This window comes from Oncorhynchus clarkii, unplaced genomic scaffold, assembly GCF_045791955.1.
Source record: "Oncorhynchus clarkii lewisi isolate Uvic-CL-2024 unplaced genomic scaffold, UVic_Ocla_1.0 unplaced_contig_1103_pilon_pilon, whole genome shotgun sequence".
Classification (NCBI taxonomy): Eukaryota; Metazoa; Chordata; class Actinopteri; order Salmoniformes; family Salmonidae; genus Oncorhynchus; species Oncorhynchus clarkii.
Window position 1 is genome coordinate 44,462 of NW_027258210.1, and position 13,130 is coordinate 57,591.

The 13,130-nt window shown below is 41.0% G+C and overlaps 20 non-coding genes across 20 annotated transcripts; all 20 read right to left on the reverse strand.

The window, feature by feature from the left end:
* Positions 1-10: 10 nt before the first annotated feature.
* trnav-cac (transfer RNA valine (anticodon CAC)) lies at positions 11-83 on the reverse strand. The gene has a single exon. It is a non-coding gene; the product is annotated as a tRNA-Val (tRNA).
* Positions 84-212: 129 nt separating this feature from the next.
* On the reverse strand, positions 213-285 carry trnav-aac (transfer RNA valine (anticodon AAC)). Its single transcript has one exon. It is a non-coding gene; the product is annotated as a tRNA-Val (tRNA).
* Positions 286-1,884: 1,599 nt separating this feature from the next.
* trnav-cac (transfer RNA valine (anticodon CAC)) lies at positions 1,885-1,957 on the reverse strand. Its single transcript has one exon. It is a non-coding gene; the product is annotated as a tRNA-Val (tRNA).
* A 255-nt stretch (positions 1,958-2,212) lies between these two features.
* On the reverse strand, positions 2,213-2,285 carry trnav-aac (transfer RNA valine (anticodon AAC)). Its single transcript has one exon. It is a non-coding gene; the product is annotated as a tRNA-Val (tRNA).
* Positions 2,286-2,852: 567 nt separating this feature from the next.
* On the reverse strand, positions 2,853-2,925 carry trnav-cac (transfer RNA valine (anticodon CAC)). The gene has a single exon. It is a non-coding gene; the product is annotated as a tRNA-Val (tRNA).
* A 112-nt stretch (positions 2,926-3,037) lies between these two features.
* Positions 3,038-3,110, reverse strand: trnav-cac (transfer RNA valine (anticodon CAC)). Its single transcript has one exon. It is a non-coding gene; the product is annotated as a tRNA-Val (tRNA).
* A 968-nt stretch (positions 3,111-4,078) lies between these two features.
* On the reverse strand, positions 4,079-4,152 carry trnav-cac (transfer RNA valine (anticodon CAC)). Its single transcript has one exon. It is a non-coding gene; the product is annotated as a tRNA-Val (tRNA).
* Positions 4,153-4,281: 129 nt separating this feature from the next.
* On the reverse strand, positions 4,282-4,354 carry trnav-aac (transfer RNA valine (anticodon AAC)). The gene has a single exon. It is a non-coding gene; the product is annotated as a tRNA-Val (tRNA).
* Positions 4,355-5,587: 1,233 nt separating this feature from the next.
* Positions 5,588-5,660, reverse strand: trnav-cac (transfer RNA valine (anticodon CAC)). The gene has a single exon. It is a non-coding gene; the product is annotated as a tRNA-Val (tRNA).
* Positions 5,661-5,789: 129 nt separating this feature from the next.
* Positions 5,790-5,862, reverse strand: trnav-aac (transfer RNA valine (anticodon AAC)). Its single transcript has one exon. It is a non-coding gene; the product is annotated as a tRNA-Val (tRNA).
* Positions 5,863-7,095: 1,233 nt separating this feature from the next.
* trnav-cac (transfer RNA valine (anticodon CAC)) lies at positions 7,096-7,168 on the reverse strand. Its single transcript has one exon. It is a non-coding gene; the product is annotated as a tRNA-Val (tRNA).
* A 112-nt stretch (positions 7,169-7,280) lies between these two features.
* trnav-uac (transfer RNA valine (anticodon UAC)) lies at positions 7,281-7,353 on the reverse strand. Its single transcript has one exon. It is a non-coding gene; the product is annotated as a tRNA-Val (tRNA).
* Positions 7,354-7,474: 121 nt separating this feature from the next.
* Positions 7,475-7,547, reverse strand: trnav-aac (transfer RNA valine (anticodon AAC)). Its single transcript has one exon. It is a non-coding gene; the product is annotated as a tRNA-Val (tRNA).
* A 926-nt stretch (positions 7,548-8,473) lies between these two features.
* trnav-cac (transfer RNA valine (anticodon CAC)) lies at positions 8,474-8,546 on the reverse strand. The gene has a single exon. It is a non-coding gene; the product is annotated as a tRNA-Val (tRNA).
* A 129-nt stretch (positions 8,547-8,675) lies between these two features.
* Positions 8,676-8,748, reverse strand: trnav-aac (transfer RNA valine (anticodon AAC)). Its single transcript has one exon. It is a non-coding gene; the product is annotated as a tRNA-Val (tRNA).
* A 1,233-nt stretch (positions 8,749-9,981) lies between these two features.
* trnav-cac (transfer RNA valine (anticodon CAC)) lies at positions 9,982-10,054 on the reverse strand. Its single transcript has one exon. It is a non-coding gene; the product is annotated as a tRNA-Val (tRNA).
* A 129-nt stretch (positions 10,055-10,183) lies between these two features.
* trnav-aac (transfer RNA valine (anticodon AAC)) lies at positions 10,184-10,256 on the reverse strand. The gene has a single exon. It is a non-coding gene; the product is annotated as a tRNA-Val (tRNA).
* A 1,233-nt stretch (positions 10,257-11,489) lies between these two features.
* On the reverse strand, positions 11,490-11,562 carry trnav-cac (transfer RNA valine (anticodon CAC)). Its single transcript has one exon. It is a non-coding gene; the product is annotated as a tRNA-Val (tRNA).
* Positions 11,563-11,691: 129 nt separating this feature from the next.
* On the reverse strand, positions 11,692-11,764 carry trnav-aac (transfer RNA valine (anticodon AAC)). The gene has a single exon. It is a non-coding gene; the product is annotated as a tRNA-Val (tRNA).
* A 1,233-nt stretch (positions 11,765-12,997) lies between these two features.
* On the reverse strand, positions 12,998-13,070 carry trnav-cac (transfer RNA valine (anticodon CAC)). The gene has a single exon. It is a non-coding gene; the product is annotated as a tRNA-Val (tRNA).
* Positions 13,071-13,130: the final 60 nt, after the last annotated feature.

Genomic DNA, 13,130 nt, shown 5'->3' on the forward strand with positions numbered 1-13,130 from the left:
TATTACAAAATGTTTCCGCCCAGTTTCGAACCGGGGACCGTTCGCGTGTGAGTCGAACATGATAACCACTACACTACGGAAACCGAATGATTGGAAATCTAAGGGTGTGACTGACTTTCGCGTGTGAGGCGAACGTGATAACCAATACACTCCTGAAACTAAAGTCTGAATAGCAAATACTGAGAAGTGCGAAGGACCAATTTGTTAGAATGTGTTTCCGCCCGGTCTCGAACCGGGGACCTTTCGCGTGTTAGGCGAACGTGATAACCACTACACTACGGAAACCCAATGAGTGGAATACTAAGGGTGTGGCTGACTTTGGCTGGGTGGGACATTTATCGCTCTCAGAACCTAATGAAATCAGAAATTACTTAGTCAATTAATTAAACAATAAGGCTTGAGAAGCCGGGAATTATTGTGTGCAGCGGCTCTTGGAAGAGGCTTGGTGGTTCAAAACTTCTTCCATTTAAGAGTGATGGAAGCCACTGTGTTCTTGGGTACCTTCAATGCTGCAGAAATGACCAATCATTTGAATTTACCACAGGTGGACTCCAATCAAGTTGAAGAAACATCTCAAGGATGATCAATGGAAACAGGATGGACCTGAGCTCAATTTCCAGCCTCATAGCAAAGGGTCTGAAAACGTACGTAAATAAGGTATTTTTAAAATATTTAATGGGTATTAATAAGGTATTTTTAAAATATTTAATGGTATTATGGCTCTTTCTGTGGTACTCAATTTGGGATATTATGTGAGGTAGACATGAGAAGCCGGGAATTATCGTGTGCAGCCGGAACTTGGAAGAGGCTTGGAGGTTCCAAACTTCTTCTATTTAAGAGTGATGGAAGCCACTGTGTTCTTGGGTACCTTCAATGCTGCAGACATGACCAATAATTTGAATTTACCACAGGTGGACTCCAATCAAGTTGAAGAAACATCTCAAGGATGATCAATGGAAACAGGATGGACCTGAGCTCAATTTCCAGCCTCATAGCAAAGGGTCTGAAAACGTACGTAAATAAGGTATTTTTAAAATATTTAATGGGTATTATGGCTCTTTCTGTGGTACTCAATTTGGGATATTATGTGAGGTAGACATGAGAAGCCGGGAATTATCGTGTGCAGCCGGAACTTGGAAGAGGCTTGGTGGTTCCAAACTTCTTCTATTTAAGAGTGATGGAAGCCACTGTGTTCTTGGGTACCTTCAATGCTGCAGACATGACCAATCATTTGAATTTACCACAGGTGGACTCCAATCAAGTTGAAGAAACATCTCAAGGATGATCAATGGAAACAGGATGGACCTGAGCTCAATTTCCAGCCTCATAGCAAAGGGTCTGAAAATGTATTTAAATAAGGTATTTTTAAAATATTTTATTCATTAATAAAAACTATATGTTATCGCTTTGTCATTATGTGGGATTGTGTGTGGATAGATTTTATTTTATTTTATCCATTTTAGTATAAGGCTGTAACGTAACAAAATGTGGAAAAAAGTAAGGGGTCTGAAAACTTTCCGAATGCACTGTACCTATGCAGGCTAGCTTCTTTTCCTTTGCTAGCCAGCCAACTAAATCTATCACACAATCACATCAAGCAGCTGAAATGACAGAAAACGATCTACATTTTTGTTTGTTTTACCTTGGATTATATTGCCATTTCTTTGGATATATCCATTACAATGACCCTGATAAATGAATTTGCCTGGCTCAGAGAAGCTGTCAGTCTGGTCACATTCATACAGATCGCATGGTGGAGGTCCCCAAAAAAACGGCAACATTGATCCACAGGTTGGAGAGGTAGACAGCAAGGTTTAGACAAACCTCAACTGTTTCAAACCAAATGCTAGCCTCTGGCATTGGGAAATATTGAATATTACAAAATGTTTCCGCCCAGTTTCGAACCGGGGACCTTTCGCGTGTGAGGCGAACATGATAACCACTACACTACGGAAACCGAATGATTGGAAAACTAAGGGTGTGACTGACTTTCGCGTGTGAGGCGAACGTGATAACCAATACACTACTGAAACTAAAGTCTGAATAGCAAATACTGAGAAGTGCGAAGGACCAATTTGTTAAAATGTGTTTCCGCCCGGTTTCGAACCGGGGACCTTTCGCGTGTGAGGCAAACGTGATAACCAATACAGTAATGAAACTAAAGTCTGAATAGCAAATACTGAGAAGTGCGAAGGACCAATTTGTTAGAATGTGTTTCGGCCCGGTCTCGAACCGGGGACCTTTCGCATGTTAGGCAAACATGATAACCACTACACTACGGAAACCCAATGAGTGGAATACTAAGGGTGTGGCTGACTTTGGCTGGGTGGGACATTTATCGCTCTCAGAACCTAATGAAATCAGAAATGACTTAGTCAATTAATTAAACAATAAGGCTTGAGAAGCCGGGAATTATTGTGTGCAGCGGGCTCTTGGAAGAGGCTTGGTGGTTCAAAACTTCTTCCATTTAAGAGTGATGGAAGCCACTGTGTTCTTGGGTACCTTCAATGCTGCAGAAATGACCAATCATTTGAATTTACCACAGGTGGACTCCAATCAAGTTGAAGAAACATCTCAAGGATGATCAATGGAAACAGGATGGACCTGAGCTCAATTTCCAGCCTCATAGCAAAGGGTCTGAAAACGTACGTAAATAAGGTATTTTTAAAATATTTAATGGGTATTATGGGTATTATGGTCACATTCATACAGATCGCATGGTGGAGGTCCCCAAAAAAACGGCAAGATTGATCCACAGGTCGGAGAGGTAGACAGCAAGGTTTAGACAAACCGCAACTGTTTCAAACCAAATGCTAGCCTCTGGGCTTTGGGAAATATTGAATATTACAAAATGTTTCCGCCCGGTTTCGAACCGGGGACCTTACGCGTGTGAGGCGAACGTGATAACCACTACACTACGGAAACCGAATGATTGGAAAACTAAGGGTAGAGGTAGAAAGCAAGGTTTAGACAAAAATCAACCGTTTCAAACCAAATGCTAGCCTCTGGGCTTTGGGAAATATTGAATATTACAAAATGTTTCCGCCCGGTTTCGAACCGGGGACCTTTCACGTGTGAGGCGAACGTGATAACCAATACACTACTGAAACTCAAGTCTGAATAGCAAATACTGAGAAGTGTGAAGGACCAATTTGTTAAATTGTGTTACACTACGGAAACCCAGTGAGTGGAATACTAAGGGTGTGGCTGACTTTGGCTGGGTGGGACATTTATCGCTCTCAGAACCTAATGAAATCAGAAATTACTTAGTCAATTAATTAAACAATAATGTTTGAGAAGCCGGGAATTATTGTGTGCAGTGGCTCTTGGAAGAGGCTTGGTGGTTCAAAACTTCTTCCATTTAAGAGTGATGGAAGCCACTGTGTTCTTGGGTACCTTCAATGCTGCAGAAATGACCAATCATTTGAATTTACCACAGGTGGACTCCAATCAAGTTGAAGAAACATCTCAAGGATGATCAATGGAAACAGGATGGACCTGAGCTCAATTTCCAGCCTCATAGCAAAGGGTCTGAAAATGTATGTAAATAAGGTATTTTTAAAATATTTTTTTCATTAATAAAAACTATATGTTATCGCTTTGTCATTATGTGGTATTGTGTGTAGATAGATTTTATTTTATTTCATCCATTTTAGTATAAGGCTGTAACGTAACAAAATGTGGAAAAAAGTAAGGGGTCTGAAAACTTTCCGAATGCACTGTACCTATGCAGGCTAGCTTCTTTTCCTTTGCTAGCCAGCCAACTAAATCTATCACACAATCACATCAAGCAGCTGAAATGACAGAAAACGATCTACATTTTTGTTTGTTTTACCTTGGATTATATTGCCATTTCTTTGGATATATCCATTACAATGACCCTGATAAATGAATTTGCCTGGCTCAGAGAAGCTGTCAGTCTGGTCACATTCATACAGATCGCATGGTGGAGGTCCCCAAAAAAACGGCAACATTGATCCACAGGTCGGAGAGGTAGACAGCAAGGTTTAGACAAACCTCAACTGTTTCAAACCAAATGCTAGCCTCTGGGCTTTGGGAAATATTGAATATTACAAAATGTTTCCGCCCGGTTTCGAACCGGGGACCTTTCGCGTGTGAGGCGAAACGTGATAACCACTACACTACGGAAACCGAATGATTGGAAAACTAAGGGTGTGACTGACTTTCGCGTGTGAGGCGAACGTGATAACCAATACACTACTGAAACTAAAGTCTGAATAGCAAATACTGAGAAGTGCGAAGGACCAATTTGTTAAAATGTGTTTCCGCCCGGTCTCGAACCGGGGACCTTTCGCGTGTTAGGCGAACGTGATAACCACTACACTACGGAAACCCAATGAGTGGAATACTAAGGGTGTGGCTGACTTTGGCTGGGTGGGACATTTATCGCTCTCAGAACCTAATGAAATCAGAAATTACTTAGTCAATTAATTAAACAATAAGGCTTGAGAAGCCGGGAATTATTGTGTGCAGCGGCTCTTGGAAGAGGCTTGGTGGTTCAAAACTTCTTCCATTTAAGAGTGATGGAAGCCACTGTGTTCTTGGGTACCTTCAATGCTGCAGAAATGACCAATCATTTGAATTTACCACAGGTGGACTCCAATCAAGTTGAAGAAACATCTCAAGGATGATCAATGGAAACAGGATGGACCTGAGCTCAATTTCCAGCCTCATAGCAAAGGGTCTGAAAACGTACGTAAATAAGGTATTTTTAAAATATTTAATGGGTATTATGGCTCTTTCTGTGGTACTCAATTTGGGATATTATGTGAGGTAGACATGAGAAGCCGGGAATTATCGTGTGCAGCCGGAACTTGGAAGAGGCTTGGTGGTTCCAAACTTCTTCTATTTAAGAGTGATGGAAGCCACTGTGTTCTTGGGTACCTTCAATGCTGCAGAAATGACCAATCATTTGAATTTACCACAGGTGGACTCCAATCAAGTTGAAGAAACATCTCAAGGATGATCAATGGAAACAGGATGGACCTGAGCTCAATTTCCAGCCTCATAGCAAAGGGTCTGAAAATGTATGTAAATAAGGTATTTTTAAAATATTTTTTTCATTAATAAAAACTATATGTTATCGCTTTGTCATTATGTGGTATTGTGTGTAGATAGATTTTATTTTATTTCATCCATTTTAGTATAAGGCTGTAACGTAACAAAATGTGGAAAAAAGTAAGGGGTCTGAAAACTTTCCGAATGCACTGTACCTATGCAGGCTAGCTTCTTTTCCTTTGCTAGCCAGCCAACTAAATCTATCACACAATCACATCAAGCAGCTGAAATGACAGAAAACGATCTACATTTTTGTTTGTTTTACCTTGGATTATATTGCCATTTCTTTGGATATATCCATTACAATGACCCTGATAAATGAATTTGCCTGGCTCAGAGAAGCTGTCAGTCTGGTCACATTCATACAGATCGCATGGTGGAGGTCCCCAAAAAAACGGCAACATTGATCCACAGGTCGGAGAGGTAGACAGCAAGGTTTAGACAAACCTCAACTGTTTCAAACCAAATGCTAGCCTCTGGGCATTGGGAAATATTGAATATTACAAAATGTTTCCGCCCGGTTTCGAACCGGGGACCTTTCGCGTGTGAGGCGAACGTGATAACCACTACACTACGGAAACCGAATGATTGGAAAACTAAGGGTGTGACTGACTTTCGCGTGTGAGGCGAACGTGATAACCAATACACTACTGAAACTAAAGTCTGAATAGCAAATACTGAGAAGTGCGAAGGACCAATTTGTTAAAATGTGTTTCCGCCCGGTCTCGAACCGGGGACCTTTCGCGTGTTAGGCGAACGTGATAACCACTACACTACGGAAACCCAATGAGTGGAGTACTAAGGGTGTGGCTGACTTTGGCTGGGTGGGACATTTATCGCTCTCAGAACCTAATGAAATCAGAAATTACTTAGTCAATTAATTAAACAATAAGGCTTGAGAAGCCGGGAATTATTGTGTGCAGCGGCTCTTGGAAGAGGCTTGGTGGTTCAAAACTTCTTCCATTTAAGAGTGATGGAAGCCACTGTGTTCTTGGGTACCTTCAATGCTGCAGAAATGACCAATCATTTGAATTTACCACAGGTGGACTCCAATCAAGTTGAAGAAACATCTCAAGGATGATCAATGGAAACAGGATGGACCTGAGCTCAATTTCCAGCCTCATAGCAAAGGGTCTGAAAACGTACGTAAATAAGGTATTTTTAAAATATTTAATGGGTATTATGGCTCTTTCTGTGGTACTCAATTTGGGATATTATGTGAGGTAGACATGAGAAGCCGGGAATTATCGTGTGCAGCCGGAACTTGGAAGAGGCTTGGTGGTTCCAAACTTCTTCTATTTAAGAGTGATGGAAGCCACTGTGTTCTTGGGTACCTTCAATGCTGCAGAAATGACCAATCATTTGAATTTACCACAGGTGGACTCCAATCAAGTTGAAGAAACATCTCAAGGATGATCAATGGAAACAGGATGGACCTGAGCTCAATTTCCAGCCTCATAGCAAAGGGTCTGAAAATGTATGTAAATAAGGTATTTTTAAAATATTTTTTTCATTAATAAAAACTATATGTTATCGCTTTGTCATTATGTGGTATTGTGTGTAGATAGATTTTATTTTATTTCATCCATTTTAGTATAAGGCTGTAACGTAACAAAATGTGGAAAAAAGTAAGGGGTCTGAAAACTTTCCGAATGCACTGTACCTATGCAGGCTAGCTTCTTTTCCTTTGCTAGCCAGCCAACTAAATCTATCACACAATCACATCAAGCAGCTGAAATGACAGAAAACGATCTACATTTTTGTTTGTTTTACCTTGGATTATATTGCCATTTCTTTGGATATATCCATTACAATGACCCTGATAAATGAATTTGCCTGGCTCAGAGAAGCTGTCAGTCTGGTCACATTCATACAGATCGCATGGTGGAGGTCCCCAAAAAAACGGCAACATTGATCCACAGGTCGGAGAGGTAGACAGCAAGGTTTAGACAAACCTCAACTGTTTCAAACCAAATGCTAGCCTCTGGGCATTGGGAAATATTGAATATTACAAAATGTTTCCGCCCGGTTTCGAACCGGGGACCTTTCGCGTGTGAGGCGAACGTGATAACCACTACACTACGGAAACCGAATGATTGGAAAACTAAGGGTGTGACTGACTTTCGCGTGTGAGGCGAACGTGATAACCAATACACTACTGAAACTAAAGTCTGAATAGCAAATACTAATTTGTTAAAATGTGTTTCCGCCCGGTCTCGAACCGGGGACCTTTCGCGTGTAAGGCGAACGTGATAACCACTACACTAAGGAAACCCAATGAGTGGAATACTAAGGGTGTGGCTGACTTTCGCGTGTGAGGCGAACGTGATAACCAATACACTACTGAAACTAAAGTCTGAATAGCAAATACTGAGAAGTGCGAAGGACCAATTTGTGTTTCCGCCCGGTCTCGAACCGGGGACCTTTCGCGTGTTAGGCGAACGTGATAACCACTACACTACGGAAACCCAATCAGTGGACTACTAAGGGTGTGGCTGACTTTGGCTGGGTGGGACATTTATCGCTCTCAGAACCTAGTGATGAAATCAGAAATTACTTAGTCAATTAATTAAACAATAAGGCTTGAGAAGCCGGGAATTATCAATTTGGGATATTATGTGAGGTGTGCAGCCGGAATTATCTTGGAAGAGGCTTGGTGGTTCCAAACTTCTTCTATTTAAGAGTGATGGAAGCCACTGTGTTCTTGGGTACCTTCAATGCTGCAGAAATGACCAATCATTTGAATTTACCACAGGTGGACTCCAATCAAGTTGAAGAAACATCTCAAGGATGATCAATGGAAACAGGATGGACCTGAGCTCAATTTCCAGCCTCATAGCAAAGGGTCTGAAAATGTATGTAAATAAGGTATTTTTAAAATATTTTTTTCATTAATAAAAACTATATGTTATCGCTTTGTCATTATGTGGTATTGTGTGTAGATAGATTTTATTTTATTTCATCCATTTTAGTATAAGGCTGTAACGTAACAAAATGTGGAAAAAAGTAAGGGGTCTGAAAACTTTCCGAATGCACTGTACCTATGCAGGCTAGCTTCTTTTCCTTTGCTAGCCAGCCAACTAAATCTATCACACAATCACATCAAGCAGCTGAAATGACAGAAAACGATCTACATTTTTGTTTGTTTTACCTTGGATTATATTGCCATTTCTTTGGATATATCCATTACAATGACCCTGATAAATGAATTTGCCTGGCTCAGAGAAGCTGTCAGTCTGGTCACATTCATACAGATCGCATGGTGGAGGTCCCCAAAAAAACGGCAACATTGATCCACAGGTCGGAGAGGTAGACAGCAAGGTTTAGACAAACCTCAACTGTTTCAAACCAAATGCTAGCCTCTGGGCATTGGGAAATATTGAATATTACAAAATGTTTCCGCCCGGTTTCGAACCGGGGACCTTTCGCGTGTGAGGCGAACGTGATAACCACTACACTACGGAAACCGAATGATTGGAAAACTAAGGGTGTGACTGACTTTCGCGTGTGAGGCGAACGTGATAACCAATACACTACTGAAACTAAAGTCTGAATAGCAAATACTGAGAAGTGCGAAGGACCAATTTGTTAAAATGTGTTTCCGCCCGGTCTCGAACCGGGGACCTTTCGCGTGTTAGGCGAACGTGATAACCACTACACTACGGAAACCCAATGAGTGGAATACTAAGGGTGTGGCTGACTTTGGCTGGGTGGGACATTTATCGCTCTCAGAACCTAATGAAATCAGAAATTACTTAGTCAATTAATTAAACAATAAGGCTTGAGAAGCCGGGAATTATTGTGTGCAGCGGCTCTTGGAAGAGGCTTGGTGGTTCAAAACTTCTTCCATTTAAGAGTGATGGAAGCCACTGTGTTCTTGGGTACCTTCAATGCTGCAGAAATGACCAATCATTTGAATTTACCACAGGTGGACTCCAATCAAGTTGAAGAAACATCTCAAGGATGATCAATGGAAACAGGATGGACCTGAGCTCAATTTCCAGCCTCATAGCAAAGGGTCTGAAAACGTACGTAAATAAGGTATTTTTAAAATATTTAATGGGTATTATGGCTCTTTCTGTGGTACTCAATTTGGGATATTATGTGAGGTAGACATGAGAAGCCGGGAATTATCGTGTGCAGCCGGAACTTGGAAGAGGCTTGGTGGTTCCAAACTTCTTCTATTTAAGAGTGATGGAAGCCACTGTGTTCTTGGGTACCTTCAATGCTGCAGAAATGACCAATCATTTGAATTTACCACAGGTGGACTCCAATCAAGTTGAAGAAACATCTCAAGGATGATCAATGGAAACAGGATGGACCTGAGCTCAATTTCCAGCCTCATAGCAAAGGGTCTGAAAATGTATGTAAATAAGGTATTTTTAAAATATTTTTTTCATTAATAAAAACTATATGTTATCGCTTTGTCATTATGTGGTATTGTGTGTAGATAGATTTTATTTTATTTCATCCATTTTAGTATAAGGCTGTAACGTAACAAAATGTGGAAAAAAGTAAGGGGTCTGAAAACTTTCCGAATGCACTGTACCTATGCAGGCTAGCTTCTTTTCCTTTGCTAGCCAGCCAACTAAATCTATCACACAATCACATCAAGCAGCTGAAATGACAGAAAACGATCTACATTTTTGTTTGTTTTACCTTGGATTATATTGCCATTTCTTTGGATATATCCATTACAATGACCCTGATAAATGAATTTGCCTGGCTCAGAGAAGCTGTCAGTCTGGTCACATTCATACAGATCGCATGGTGGAGGTCCCCAAAAAAACGGCAACATTGATCCACAGGTCGGAGAGGTAGACAGCAAGGTTTAGACAAACCTCAACTGTTTCAAACCAAATGCTAGCCTCTGGGCATTGGGAAATATTGAATATTACAAAATGTTTCCGCCCGGTTTCGAACCGGGGACCTTTCGCGTGTGAGGCGAACGTGATAACCACTACACTACGGAAACCGAATGATTGGAAAACTAAGGGTGTGACTGACTTTCGCGTGTGAGGCGAACGTGATAACCAATACACTACTGAAACTAAAGTCTGAATAGCAAATACTGAGAAGTGCGAAGGACCAATTTGTTAAAATGTGTTTCCGCCCGGTCTCGAACCGGGGACCTTTCGCGTGTTAGGCGAACGTGATAACCACTACACTACGGAAACCCAATGAGTGGAGTACTAAGGGTGTGGCTGACTTTGGCTGGGTGGGACATTTATCGCTCTCAGAACCTAATGAAATCAGAAATTACTTAGTCAATTAATTAAACAATAAGGCTTGAGAAGCCGGGAATTATTGTGTGCAGCGGCTCTTGGAAGAGGCTTGGTGGTTCAAAACTTCTTCCATTTAAGAGTGATGGAAGCCACTGTGTTCTTGGGTACCTTCAATGCTGCAGAAATGACCAATCATTTGAATTTACCACAGGTGGACTCCAATCAAGTTGAAGAAACATCTCAAGGATGATCAATGGAAACAGGATGGACCTGAGCTCAATTTCCAGCCTCATAGCAAAGGGTCTGAAAACGTACGTAAATAAGGTATTTTTAAAATATTTAATGGGTATTATGGCTCTTTCTGTGGTACTCAATTTGGGATATTATGTGAGGTAGACATGAGAAGCCGGGAATTATCGTGTGCAGCCGGAACTTGGAAGAGGCTTGGTGGTTCCAAACTTCTTCTATTTAAGAGTGATGGAAGCCACTGTGTTCTTGGGTACCTTCAATGCTGCAGAAATGACCAATCATTTGAATTTACCACAGGTGGACTCCAATCAAGTTGAAGAAACATCTCAAGGATGATCAATGGAAACAGGATGGACCTGAGCTCAATTTCCAGCCTCATAGCAAAGGGTCTGAAAATGTATGTAAATAAGGTATTTTTAAAATATTTTTTTCATTAATAAAAACTATATGTTATCGCTTTGTCATTATGTGGTATTGTGTGTAGATAGATTTTATTTTATTTCATCCATTTTAGTATAAGGCTGTAACGTAACAAAATGTGGAAAAAAGTAAGGGGTCTGAAAACTTTCCGAATGCACTGTACCTATGCAGGCTAGCTTCTTTTCCTTTGCTAGCCAGCCAACTAAATCTATCACACAATCACATCAAGCAGCTGAAATGACAGAAAACGATCTACATTTTTGTTTGTTTTACCTTGGATTATATTGCCATTTCTTTGGATATATCCATTACAATGACCCTGATAAATGAATTTGCCTGGCTCAGAGAAGCTGTCAGTCTGGTCACATTCATACAGATCGCATGGTGGAGGTCCCCAAAAAAACGGCAACATTGATCCACAGGTCGGAGAGGTAGACAGCAAGGTTTAGACAAACCTCAACTGTTTCAAACCAAATGCTAGCCTCTGGGCATTGGGAAATATTGAATATTACAAAATGTTTCCGCCCGGTTTCGAACCGGGGACCTTTCGCGTGTGAGGCGAACGTGATAACCACTACACTACGGAAACCGAATGATTGGAAAACTAAGGGTGTGACTGACTTTCGCGTGTGAGGCGAACGTGATAACCAATACACTACTGAAACTAAAGTCTGAATAGCAAATACTGAGAAGTGCGAAGGACCAATTTGTTAAAATGTGTTTCCGCCCGGTCTCGAACCGGGGACCTTTCGCGTGTTAGGCGAACGTGATAACCACTACACTACGGAAACCCAATGAGTGGAATACTAAGGGTGTGGCTGACTTTGGCTGGGTGGGACATTTATCGCTCTCAGAACCTAATGAAATCAGAAATTACTTAGTCAATTAATTAAACAATAAGGCTTGAGAAGCCGGGAATTATTGTGTGCAGCGGCTCTTGGAAGAGGCTTGGTGGTTCAAAACTTCTTCCATTTAAGAGTGATGGAAGCCACTGTGTTCTTGGGTACCTTCAATGCTGCAGAAATGACCAATCATTTGAATTTACCACAGGTGGACTCCAATCAAGTTGAAGAAACATCTCAAGGATGATCAATGGAAACAGGATGGACCTGAGCTCAATTTCCAGCCTCATAGCAAAGGGTCTGAAAACGTACGTAAATAAGGTATTTTTAAAATATTTAATGGGTATTATGGCTCTTTCTGTGGTACTCAATTTGGGATATTATGTGAGGTAGACATGAGAAGCCGGGAATTATCGTGTGCAGCCGGAACTTGGAAGAGGCTTGGTGGTTCCAAACTTCTTCTATTTAAGAGTGATGGAAGCCACTGTGTTCTTGGGTACCTTCAATGCTGCAGAAATGACCAATCATTTGAATTTACCACAGGTGGACTCCAATCAAGTTGAAGAAACATCTCAAGGATGATCAATGGAAACAGGATGGACCTGAGCTCAATTTCCAGCCTCATAGCAAAGGGTCTGAAAATGTATGTAAATAAGGTATTTTTAAAATATTTTTTTCATTAATAAAAACTATATGTTATCGCTTTGTCATTATGTGGTATTGTGTGTAGATAGATTTTATTTTATTTCATCCATTTTAGTATAAGGCTGTAACGTAACAAAATGTGGAAAAAAGTAAGGGGTCTGAAAACTTTCCGAATGCACTGTACCTATGCAGGCTAGCTTCTTTTCCTTTGCTAGCCAGCCAACTAAATCTATCACACAATCACATCAAGCAGCTGAAATGACAGAAAACGATCTACATTTTTGTTTGTTTTACCTTGGATTATATTGCCATTTCTTTGGATATATCCATTACAATGACCCTGATAAATGAATTTGCCTGGCTCAGAGAAGCTGTCAGTCTGGTCACATTCATACAGATCGCATGGTGGAGGTCCCCAAAAAAACGGCAACATTGATCCACAGGTCGGAGAGGTAGACAGCAAGGTTTAGACAAACCTCAACTGTTTCAAACCAAATGCTAGCCTCTGGGCATTGGGAAATATTGAATATTACAAAATGTTTCCGCCCGGTTTCGAACCGGGGACCTTTCGCGTGTGAGGCGAACGTGATAACCACTACACTACGGAAACCGAATGATTGGAAAACTAAGGGTGTGACTGACTTTCGCGTGTGAGGCGAACGTGATAACC